The sequence below is a fragment of the Sarcophilus harrisii genome, chromosome 6, assembly GCF_902635505.1.
Source record: "Sarcophilus harrisii chromosome 6, mSarHar1.11, whole genome shotgun sequence".
Taxonomy (NCBI): domain Eukaryota; kingdom Metazoa; phylum Chordata; class Mammalia; order Dasyuromorphia; family Dasyuridae; genus Sarcophilus; species Sarcophilus harrisii.
Genome location: NC_045431.1, coordinates 70050900 through 70064672, shown reverse-complemented (window position 1 = coordinate 70064672; position 13773 = coordinate 70050900). Strand labels below are relative to the sequence as shown.

The 13773-nt window shown below is 35.3% G+C and overlaps 1 protein-coding gene across 1 annotated transcript in view; it reads right to left on the bottom strand.

Annotated features, from left to right (window-relative positions):
• Positions 1 to 13773, bottom strand: part of MMAA (metabolism of cobalamin associated A) — an 89826-nt gene that overhangs the window by 47565 nt on the left and 28488 nt on the right. The window lies entirely within an intron of this gene.

Genomic DNA, 13773 nt, shown 5'->3' with positions numbered 1-13773 from the left:
ACATACACGCACGTACACGCGTGCGTGCCGTCTGCATATATACAGACGTGTACACACGTACACGCGTGCGTGCCGTCCGCATACATACACGCGCGTACACGCGTGCGTGGCATCCGCATATATACACGCATACATCGCGGGCGTGCGCCTCGTAATACAGACGGCACGACATCGCGCGCTGCCGCTGCATATATACAGACGCGTACATACGCATGACACGCTCGCAGCGTGCGCCGCGATACATACACGCTGCGTACACGCGCGCGCCGTCAGGATCCGCGTGCATATATACACGCACGCAATCGCCGCGGCGTTGCCGTGATCATATACAGACGCGTACACAGTACGCGTGCGTGCGCGCGCGATACATACACGCGCTGCACACGCGCAGCGTGGATCCGCGATATACACGCATCGACACGCGCGGCGCGCTCGCCTGCATATATACAGACGTGAACACGTGCATATCGCGCGGCGCGTCTCCGGATACTACACGCTGCATGACACGCGCGCGTGGCATCCGCAATATACACGCGACGATACGCGCGTGCGCGCGTGCCTGCATATATATCAGGACGCGTACATCCGCACATCGCTGCGTGCGTCGCCCGCTAGATATATACATACGCTGCAGATCAACGCATAATGCTGCGCGCAGCGTTGCCTACTATATACACACGGCGTACTTGTACACGTGTGACATCTACATATACACACGAGTGTACACATGTACATGTATGCGGGGAGTCTACATATATACATGCGAGTACACATATGAGTGCCGTCTACATATATACACGAGGGTACACGCGTGCACATGTGCGTGGCGTCTACATATACACATGAGGGTACACGTGTACATGTGTGCGTGGCGTCTACACATATACACGCATGGTCACGTGTACACGTGTGCATGGCATCTACATATATACATGCGCATACACACATGAAGGTGTGTTTGGTATCTACATCTATACACGCATGCATCGCATCTATACATATAGATATATATATACACACCCAAGTACACATGTACACATGTACATGGCTTCTACACATATACACGCGCGTACACGCATGAAGGTGTGTGTGGTGTCTACATATATACACGTGTGAACACGTGTACATGTGTGCATGGCGTCTACATGTATACGCGCACATACGTATATACACGTGTGTACACATGTACACTAATGTGTGGCGTCCACATATATACACGCACATACATGTATACAAAGGGCGTGGGTGTGTCTAAGCCATGATATACACATACATATAAACATTGGTGTAGACACATGGGCCAAAAGCTAGACACATGGTAGTATGTGTAATATACATATATGTTATATAATATATACATATACATATATATATATTTCATTTTTATTCCCCTGCATGAATGAAAACTTGCACTAGTTCATCTGAAAGCTGGGGATGGAAGAGATTGTGTATGTGTGTATATATTAATATATATATATATTATATATGTGTGTGTGTGTGTGTGTGTGTACGCATTTTCATCAAATTCATGCAAGGGAATAACAAAAGTGACATGTACATCATAAATGTATGTGTATATACATAAATACATTTATATACATTCAGCATCAATATATAAATCTGGATGTACCCATACATATATGTATATTTATAGTTATATTATATTCTATAAACCTATAAAAGCAAAAAGCCTGTGAAGTGGGTTCTGCAAATATTATCATTACTGTCTTATAAGAAACTGAAGTTCCGGTGAAATGATCTAGCTTTATCACGTATCAAACTTAGGTGCTGGGCCCTTTCCTATGTGATACTGCCTGACGTTAAACAATATCCATAAAGGCATATTAGAATTTAGAGTTTTAAAAGGTCAATTAGTTTAAACGCCTTATCTTAGAGATGAGAAAACTGAAGGGGAAATTATGTATGCAAAGTCACATAAAATAATAACAATATTTAATATTATAATCAATAATAATATTGTTTATATAAATATCAATCATAGAATCAATATATCATATTTATATAAATAAATGTAATGTTTAATAATAAAATAATAAAAATATATTAATAAATAATAAAGACCATTTTTGGTGTATACAGCTACTCTAGGTTGAAATTCTATTTTTTCTCAATCTATGTGACTTTGGACCAACCAGCTTTCTCTGGACCTTTGTTTACAAAACTTTAAAATTATAGCTATTACCTTCCGTTTCTAAATCCTATTTTTTAATATTTTTTATAATTTCTTTTTTTTTATTATAATAACTTTTTATTGACAGAACCCATGTGTGAAGATCGTGTATTTTAAGATCAGCACGAGACAGGAATTCAGGTTAGGGGAAAATCGTCAGTCTTTATTCTCAGTGAAGAAGGATCGGAGGTGGAAGAGAATCGGCAATAGCAATGTGTGCAGCTGAGTCAAGAAGCTAGATCGACCAGCAGCCACACAACCAGCAGCTCGGAGTCTCAAACCCAGCCCAATTTCTCCCCACTTGTCTTCCTCCCTCTCTCTCTGCCTCCACCCACCAACATCGTCATTTCCTATACAACACATCAGGACTTGCACGGAGAGTGAGCAGGGACCATTCTTTATCCAATCATGTATATTAATAGAGTATAGCCCAATTACTATCTAGCCTCATGTACTTGGGACCTCAGTGCATCAGCTCAAACCTCAGCCCATTACACCCATGCCAGGGTAATTTTTTTTTTTTACAACATTATCCCTTGCACTCACTTCTGTTCCATAAATCCTATTTTTATGATGTCATATGAATTTATTATTGTTCAGTCATTTCCAACTCTTTGTGATCCCTTTTGGGTTTTCTTGGCAAAGGTACTGCAGTGGTTTGCCATTTCTTTCTCCAGGTCCTTTTACAGAGGAGGATGCTGAGACAAACACAATTAAGGGATTTGCCTATAGTCACACAGTTAAGAAGTATTTGAAGTTGTATTTGAATTTAGATGGTCCTGACTCCAGGCCCAGCATTCTATTTACTATATTATCTAGCTGCCTCTGTCATGAATGATTAAAATGCAAGAGTCAAGATATGCAGGACATACTGTAGGAAGAGTGTAAAGCCCACAAGAACTATTTATAAAGCTCCTCCTATGTGGCAGACACTGTGCTGATATGAGATATACAAAAAGAACAAGATTAATTCCATCTGAGGAAACAAAAAATCTAGAAAAGTAAATACACTGGGTTGGAACTAAGATGGTGGAGAAAAGCCAGGAGGATGCCTAAGCTCTCCCCATTTTCCCTGGGAAACTACATTAAATCAAGACTTTAAACAAATTATGGACTGATAGTACCTCCAAAAAGATGAAGTGAAACAATTTTGCAGATTAAAATAATTTAGGACTTCAGGAAAGGTCTGTCTCACTTGGAGGGGAGCTCATCCTGGTACAGGATTTGGGCAAGGCAGCTGGAGGCTCTTAGCCACAGCACAGATGAGTAACTGGAGCCTCGAGTCCTGGCTCGCAGACTCGGCAGATAACTCCAGACCCCCAACATAGAAGGCAAACTGCCACCCCAGAACCCTGGTACAAAAGGAGTAACTAGACTAGACCACCTCAATGCAGGGGACAAGCCGCCAGCACCTAAGTCCCCAGTGCAGAAAACCAATGAGCAGGACAATGTCAAAATGACTACATGAGAAGCCTCAAAGGGGAAGATGAATTGGTCTCAGGCCCAAAAAGTCTACTTGAAAGAACTCAAATACAAGAGATGGAAGAGAATTGGGAAAAGAATTGAGAGAGAATTATGTAAGAAAGTAGAATTGGCCAAATGGAAAAGGACGTACTGAAGAAAATAATTCATTAAAAGGTAAGTGGAATCTGATGTTTCAAAGAGACATCAAGAATCAAACAAAATCAAAAGAATGAAAAAATAGAAAAAATGTAATAATCTCATTGGAAAAACAACTGACCTGGAAAATAGATCAAGAGAATTAAGGATTGTTGGATGGCCTGAAAGCCATGATTCTTCCCTACCCCCCCCCCCAAAAAAAAAAAAAAAAAAAAAGAGCTTGGACAGAATTTTTCTTTATTTTTCTTTTATTTTTTTATTAAAGATTTTTATTTTCAAAACATATGCATGAATAATTTTTCAACATTAACCCTTGCAAAACCTTGTTCCAATTTCCCCCTTCTTCCCTCACCTCTTCCCCTAGATGGCAAGTAATCCAATATATGTTAAACATGGTAGAAATAACTGTTAAATACAGTAATACAATTATCTTGCTTCACAAGAAAAATCAAATCAAACAGGAAAAAAAAATGAGAAAGAAAATAAAATGCAAGCAAACAACAACAAAAAGAGTGAAAATGCTATGTTGTGAACCACACAGTTCCCACAGTCCTCTCTCTGGGTGCAGATGGCTCTCTTCATCAAAGATTCTTGGAACTGGTCTGAATCATCTCATTGTTGAAAAGAGTCATGCTGGACAGCATTTTTCAAGAAATGATCAAGGAAAACTATCCTGATAGGCTACAACCAGAAGGTAAAATAGTCTCTGAAGAATCCTCCAATCACTCTTTGAAAGAGATCTCAAAATGAAAACTCCGAGGAATATTGTAGCCAAATTCCAGAATTATCAGGCCAAAAAGAAAATACTGCAAGCAGTCAAAAAGAAACAATTCAAATATCAAGGATCCACAGTCAGGGTTACACAGTGTTTAGCAGTCTGATTATTAAAAGATTAAAGGACCAAGAATATGATATTTCTGGAAAGCAATAGAGTTTGAATTAATACCCAGAATCAACTATCCATCAAAATTGAGCATTATGTTTCAGGGGAAAAGATGGATATTCAATAAAATGGGGGACTTTCAAACTATCCTGGTGAAAAGACCAAAGTTAACAGAAAACTTGATCTTCAAGTACAAAACTCAAGAGAAGCATCAAAAGGTAAACAGGAAAGAAAAAAATAATGTTCTTCATTAAGGTTAAATTGTTTACATTGCTACATGGAAAGATGATACTTGTAATTCTTGAGAACTCTATCTCCATTAGGGCAGTTAGAGGAGTATACATAGAAGACATGGATATAATTAATTTTAATGTGATATTTTTTAAATTAAGAGGTGAAAAAAATGCCTGGAGAAGAGGAAAGGGAAAAAAAAGAAGAGGAAAGGGGAAAGTGGAATAAGATAAATTACATCACATGAAAAGGTATAAAAGACCTATTACAGTAGAGGAAAAGAAGGAAGGGGGTAACATTTGGGTAGAGAAATTTATCTTACCCTTTAAGGAAGTAAGAGAGGAAAGGAAAAAGAAAAAGGAGATGGGAGAGCAGATTAGGAAAGGAATGATCAGAAGCAAAACATGGTGAGAAGAGACAGGGTGAAAGAAGAGAAAATAGTATGGAGGGGAGAGAAATACAGTTAGTAATCATAACTATGAAAGTTAATGGGATAATATCTCTTGTAAAATGGAAGCATATACCAGAGTAGATTAGACTAGAATTGGATAATACATTGTTTACAAGAAGCACATTTGAAGTAAAGAGATAAAACAGAGCAAGGGTAAAAGGCTGTAATGGACTCTTATTATGCTTCAGCTGAAGTAAAAAAAAAAAAAAGCAAGGTTACCAATGCTGATCTCAGACAAAGCAAAAGCAAAAATAGATCTAATTAAGAGATAAGAAAGGAAACTACATCTTGTGAAAAGGTACCATAGATAATGAAGTAATATCAATACTAAATATATATGTACCAAGTGGGATAGCATCCAAATGTTTAGAGAAGTTAAGTGAGTTACAGGAAGAAATAGCAAAACTATATTAGGGTCATTCTCAGAAGACACAATCTAACCACAAAATTAATAAGAAAGAAGTTAAGGGGTTGAATAGAATTTTAGGAAAGTTAGATATAATATACCTTTGGAGAAAAATTGAATGAGGATAGAAAGGCATGTATCTTTTTTTTTCATTGGTATATGGTATGTATACAAAAATTGACCATAAAAGCCTCACAATCAAAAAAGAAAGGCAGAGATTTTAAATGTATCCTTTTGAGATCATGATATAATAAAAATAACATGTAATAAAAGGACATGGAAAGACAGATTAAAAATTAATTAGAAACTAAATAATCTAATCCTAAAGAATGAGTCAAATCACAAGTCATAGAAACAATTTCATCAGAGAACAACAATGAGATAACATGTCAAAAATTATGGGATGCAGTGAAAGCAGTTCTTAAGGGAAATTTTATATCTTTGAATGCTTACATGGATAAAATAAATGGCAGCTCAATGGAGTGGGCATGCAAATAAAAAGCTAGAAAAAGAAGAAATTAAAAATCCCCAATTAAATGTCAAATTGAAAATTCTAAAAATCAGAAGAGATTAGTACAAATGAAAGTAAGAAAATTATTGAACTAATAAATAAGGCTAACAGCTGATTTTATGGAAAAAATTGATAAATTAGACAAAATTTTGGTTAATTTAATTAAAAAAAAAAAGAAAACCAAATTACCAGTATCAACAATGAAAAGGAAATGATCACTACTAATGAAGAGGAAATTAAAGCAATAAATTTGGGAGCTATTTTATTCAACTGTATACCAATGAATCTGACAAAGTGAAATGGAAGAATTTTTATAAAAAATACAAATTGCACACATTAACAGAAGAGGAAATAAAATACTTTACCCCATTTTAGAAAAAGAAATTCAACAAGTGATCAATGAACTCCTTAAGAAAATATCTCTAGGGCCAATTGGATTTATAAGTACATTATACCAAGCATTTGAAGAACAATTAGTGCCAATATATAAATTATTTGGAAAAATAGACAAAGAGGGGGTCCTATCAAATTCCATTTTTGACACAAATATGGTGCTGCTACCTAAACCAGGAAGAGCCAAAACAGAGAAAGACACTTATAGATCAATTTCTCTAATTAAAATTGATGACAAAATTTTAAAGAAAATATTAGCAAAGAAATTACAACTTATCACAAGAATAATACACTATGATCAAGTGGGATTTATTAGAAATACAGGGCTGGTTCAATATCAGGAAAACTATCAGCACAATTGACCATATCAATAATAATACCAACAGAAATCATATGATTATCCCAATAAATGCAGAAAAACTTTTTGACAAAATACAACATCCATTCCTATTTGAAAAAAAAAAGACTAGAGAACATAGGAATAAATGGATTTTTCCTTAAAATGACAATTAGTTTCTATCTAAAATCATCAATAAGCATTATATGTGATGGAAATAAGCTAGAAGCTTTCCCATTAAGATCAAGAGTTAAACAAAGATGCCCATTATCTTTTTTTTTTAATTTAATAGCCTTTTATTTACAAGATATATGCATGGGTAACTTTACAGCATTAACAATTGCCAAACTTCTTGTTCCAATTTTTCACCTCACCCCCCACCCCCTCCCCCAGATGGCAGGATGACCAGTAGATGTTAAATATATTAAAATATAAATTAGATACACAATAAGTATACATGATCAAAACGTTATTTTGCTGTACAAAAAGAATCAGACTCTGAAATATTGTACAATTAGCTTGTGAAGGAAATCAAAAATGCATGTGGGCATAAATATAGGGATTGGGAATTCAATGTAATGGTTTTTAGTCATCACCCAGAGTTCTTTCTATGGGCGTAGCTGGTTCAGTTCATTACTGCTCCATGGGAAATGATTTGGTTGATCTCATTGCTGAGGATGGCCTGGTCCATCAGAACTGGTCATCATATAGTATTGTTGTTGAAGTATATAATGATCTCCTGGTCCTGCTCATTTCACTCAGCATCAGTTCGTGTAAGTCTCTCCAGGCCTTTCTGAAATCATCCTGTTGGTCATTTCTTACAGAACAGTAATATTCCATAATATTCATATACCACAATTTATTCAGCCATTCTCCAACTGATGGACATCCATTCAGTTTCCAGTTTCTAGCCACTACACAAAGGGCTGCCACAAACATTCGTGCACATACAGGTCCCTTTCCCTTCTTTATAATCTCTTTGGGATATAAGCCCAGTAGTAACACTGCTGGATCAAAGGGTATGCACAGTTTGATAACTTTTTGAGCATAGTTCCAAACTACTCTCCAGAATGGTTGGATTCGTTCACAACTCCACCAACAATGCATCAATGTCCCAGTTTTCCGCATCCCCTCCAACAATCATCATTATTTTTTCCTGTCATCTTAGCCAATCTGACAGGTGTATAGTGGTATCTTAGAGTTGTCTTAATTTGCATTTCTCTGATTAATAATGACTTGGAGCAAAAGATGCCCATTATCACTACTATTATTCAATATTGTACTAGAAACATTAACTTTATTTTTTTTTGATTTTATTTATTTATTTTTTTTAAATTTTTTTTTTTATTTAATAGCCTTTTATTTACAGGATATATACATGGGTAACTTTACAGCATTAACAATTGCCAAACCTCTTGTTCCAATTTTTCACCTCTTACCCCCCCACCCCCTCCCTAGATGGCAGGATGACTAGTAGATGTTAAATATATTAAAATATAAATTAGATACACAATAAGTATACCTGACCAAAACGTTATTTTGCTGTAGAAAAAGAATCAGACTCTGAAATATTGTACAATTAGCTTGTGAAGGAAATCAAAAATGCATGTGAGCATAAATATAGGGATTGGGAAGTCAATGTAATGGTTTTTAGTCATCTCCCAGAGTTCTTTTTCTGGGCATAGCTAGTTCAGTTCATTACTGCTCCATTAGAAATGATTTGGTTGATCTCGTTGCTGAGGAGGGCCTGGTCCATCAGAACTGGTCATCATATAGTATTGTTGTTGAAGTATATAATGATCTCCTGGTCCTGCTCATTTCACTCAGCATCAGTTCGTGTAAGTCTCTCCAGGCCTTTCTGAAATCATCCTGTTGGTCATTTCTTACAGAACAGTAATATTCCATAATATTCATATACCACAATTTATTCAGCCATTCTCCAACTGATGGACATCCATTCAGTTTCCAGTTTCTAGCCACTACACAAAGGGCTGCCACAAACATTCGTGCACATACAGGTCCCTTTCCCTTCTTTATAATCTCTTTGGGATATAAGCCCAGTAGTAACACTGCTGGATCAAAGGGTATGCACAGTTTGATAACTTTTTGAGCATAGTTCCAAACTACTCTCCAGAATGGTTGGATTGTCACAACTCCACCAACAATGCATCAATGTCCCAGTTTTCCCGCATCCCCTCCAACAATCATCATTATTTTTTCCTGTCATCTTAGCCAATCTGACAGGTGTATAGTGGTATCTTAGAGTTGTCTTAATTTGCATTTCTCTGATTAATAATGACTTGGAGCAAAAGATGCCCATTATCACTACTATTATTCAATATTGTACTAGAAACATTAACTTTAGCAATAAGAGAGAAAAAGAAATTGAAGAAATTAGAATAGAAAAAGAAATTGAAGGAATTAGAATAGGCAATGAGGAAACAAAACTATCACTCTTTGCAGATGATGTTATGGTATACTTAGAGAATCCTAGAGAATCAACTAAAAAGTGCTAGAAACAATTAACAATTTTAACCAAGTTGTAGGATATAAAATAAACCCACATAAATCATCAGCTTTTCTATATATTACCAACAAAACCCAGCAGCAAGAGCTAGCATGAGAAGTTCCATTTAAAATAACTGTAGACAATATAAAATATTTGGGAGACCACCTGCCATGACAAATCCAGGAACTCTATGAACAACGTATTGCGAAACACTTCACACAAATAAAGTCAGAACTAAACAACTGGGAAAATATCAATTGCTCATGGGTAAACTGAGCTAATATAATAAAAATGACAATGTTACCTAAATTAATTTACTTATTCAATGCCATACTATCAAATTAGCAAAAATTATTGACTTAGAGAAAATGACTACAAAATTTATCTGGAACAAGAAGTCAAGAATATCAAGGGAAATAAGGGGTGTGGAGCAGAGAATATAAAGGAAGATGGCCTTGGTATACCAAATCTAAAACTATATTATAATGCAGCACCAAAACTATTTTAATATTGGCTAAAAAAAGAGGAGTTGGAATAGGTTAGGTACAAGACATGGTAGTAAATGACTAAGGTAATTTACTGTTTGATAAACCCAAAGACTTCAGCTTCTGGGATCATAATTCATTATTTGACAAAAACTGCTGATAGTAGACATAAGCCAACATCTCACAATATATACCAAGATCAAGTCAAAATCATGAGCACATAATTAAACATTAAAAGTAATACTATAAGCAAATTAGGAGAGCAAGGAATAGTTTACCTATCAGATCTATAGGGAAAGGAAGAATTCACTACCAAACAAGAGATAGAGAATACTATAAAATGCAAAAATTGATAATTTGGATTACATTAAATCAAAAATGTTTTGCACAAACAAAATTAATGTAACCAAGATTAGAATGAAAGCAGAAAGTGGGAAATAATTTTAATAGCCCATATTTCTGATAAAGATCTCATTTCTCAGGTATATAGAGAACTGAGTCAAATTTTTAAGAATACAAGTCATTTCCCAATTGATAAATGTTCAAAAGATATAAATAATTTTTAGATAAAGAAATTAAAGCCCTCTATAGTATATAGTATAGAAAATACTCTAAATCACTTTCGATTAGACAATACAAATTAAAACAACACTGAGATATCACTTCACACCTATTAGATTGGTTAATATGACAGAAAAGGAAAATAATAAATGTTGGAGAAAATATGGGGAAATTAGACCACTAATGCATTGTTGGTGGAGTTGTAAATTGATCCAACCATTCTGGAGAATAATTTGGGACTATGCCCAAAAAACAACCAAACTCTGCATACCCTTTGATCTACTCAAATCCAGTACTAGATATGTATCCCAAAGAGATTCATAAAAAAGGGAAAAGGATCCACATGTACCAAAATAGTTATAGCAGCTCTTTTTGTGATGGCAAAGAATTGGAAATTGAAGGGATGCTCATCAATTAGAGAATGGGTGTAAAAGTTGTGGTGTATGAGTGTAATGAAATACAATTGTACTATAAGAAATGATGAGCAGGTTAATTTCAGAAAAACCTGGAAAGACTTATATGAACTGATGCTGAATAAAGTGAGTAGAACCAGGAGACTACTATACAGTAACAGCAACATTGTGTGATCAATTATGATAGATTTAGTTCTTCTTAGCACTATAGTGATCTGAGACAATTCCAATGGATGGGATGCCATCTGCATCCAGAGAATGAATTTTGAAACCTGAATGCAGATTGAAACATACTATTTTCACTTTTGTTTTTTTGTTTTGTTTTGTTTTGTTTTCTTCTTTCTCATGGTTTTTCCTTTTGGTTCAGCTTCTTCTTTCACAACATGACTAATGTGGAAATATGTTTTAACATTATTGTACATGTATAATCTAAAAAAAAGAAAAGAAAATTAAACATACAATATATATAAATAACAAATTAAGCAAATAAGCATATATTAGGTAAATAGCATGTGCCCTGCATATAAGATAAAGCAAATTAAATACTGTGGCCTATTACACGTCATAACTAGGTGGCGCAATAGATAGAATGGTAGGCCCAGAGTCAGGAAGACCTGAATTCAAATGTGACCACAGACTCTTACTAGTGTATGACCCTGAATAAGTCACTTAAACCTGTTTGCCTCAATTTTATCATCTGTAAAATGAGTGGGAGAAGGAAATGGCCAACCACTTCAGTATCTTTGCCAAGAAGACCCCAGATGGGGTCATAAAGAATCAGACATAACTGAAAATGATTGACCAACCTAATTATAAGATATATAAGCTGCAAGATATTTTAGATTTTTAAAATGCAGTTGAGAGTCCCATTAGTGGCTCATAAAAAGTTTAAGTGAGAACTCCTTTCAGTTTTTTTGTTTGTTTGTTTTAAATTTACTTAATAGGTCCAGGATTTATTTCTAAAATTTGGACAGTTGAATTAACTAGTAATAGTCACATCATACAAAGGATGATGTGAGATCTCTCTATAATTTTTTAGGGAAATCTTAAAGGGTCTAGGACTTACACCTAAAACTTGGACAATAAAATTAAGGGGAAGTAGTTGTACCATTATTTTACTAGAACAGGTGAAATGAGATGTCCCTTTGAGTTGTTTTTATGGTTTCAGGAGTCCTGGAGACTTGACTCTAAAATTTAGATTGTTGGAGGGACAAAATACTAGGGAAGGGTCAAAAGACAAAAGAATTCCCTCACCCCGAATCACTATGGCTAGTAAAGAAGTACAGAAAGATAATTAAAAGGATACTGGTTATGTAATATTTAATCAACCCATAGGATTTAACACTCCAGGATTTTTAGAGAAAAGCCAAGTTAATTCCCTAAATGATTTAAATACTACAGTGTATGAATAAAAACTAGGCCCTGAAGATAGCATCAAGAAGCAAATGAAAATGAGCAGCAATCTCTCTTCTCAAAAAGCACAGTCCAAAAAAAAAAAAAAAAAAAGCACAGTCCAGTTATTATCTGGAAGCAAGAAGACATATCCCTTTGGTATCATATTTGCAAGATTCACCCAGTGGTATAGAGGGCATAGTCCTTTCCTGAATATTTGGCCTTGATTCTTGTCAAAGATAAGACAAGAATATTGAAGGAGTATTGGTTCCCTCCAAGTCAATATTATTGTTATTACTTGGATTAGGAGGATACCTTTATTCCAAAGAACAGTTCCTAAACTACAGTTAATTATTTAAATAAGTATTAATCCAGGTCAGGTGAGAAAATTAGGAAGTCCCCAGAAGACAGATTTAAAAAAAATTTTTCCTGGATTTGAAATAATCTTTTGCTTTTACATCTTTTGCATCTTTGCATCTTTTACATCTTTTATATCTTTACATCTTACAGCTTACATCTTTTACATCTTTACTTCACCTTTGTTTCCCCAACATGTTTCTTCTTTCCCTTCCAGAGAGCTATCACTTATAGAAAAGATTTTTTTTTAAGGAAAGGAGGGAACAACACTACAGCAAAGCAAACATATCAACTAAATCTGACATTATATGTAGTGTTCCACACTCGTAATCCCTTCCCATTACAAAGAAGAGAAGAGGAATAGAAGTTCTCCCTACTTTTAAAATAGCTACCAGATAGAACATTAGCCCTGATCAGGACATACCCGAGTCCAAATCCAACATTTACTAGCTGTGTGTTAAGGCAAGTCTCTTAACCTCGTTTGCCTCATTTTCCTTATCTGTAAAATAGACATAATAATAACTCCTATTTTATAAGATTATTGTAAAGATCAAATGATATAATATCTGTAAATCACTTAGTATAGAGCCTGGTACATATTATTGTTGCTGTTGTTGAGTTGTGTCTAACTCTTTGTGATGCCATTTGGGATTTTCTTGGCAGAGATACTAGAGTGGAAGGCATCATCTGGAATTAGCACTTATTGGGATCCTAGTTCCTCCTTTCCTACTTAAATCACCCCTCTCAATCTTCCTGTTAATGTCCCCTTCTCCTTTTTCCTTCCTAGCCTGAAACTAACCTCACATTTTGCCCCTGCCAAAAGTCCTCCCTCTATTCTGACCTTTAGACTCACATCAGCAATTTCAATATAGAGAATATTTCCAAGAGTTCTTCCTGTGGAGCAGACATCTCCACGATTCTAAGGATTCCTGGACTTGACCATCTGTACTTGAAGACTTTTGTATCCATCTTGTAGCTTTACTTTTCTAAATATATTGTTTTCTTCACCAATTAGACTGTGAGTGCCTTGAAA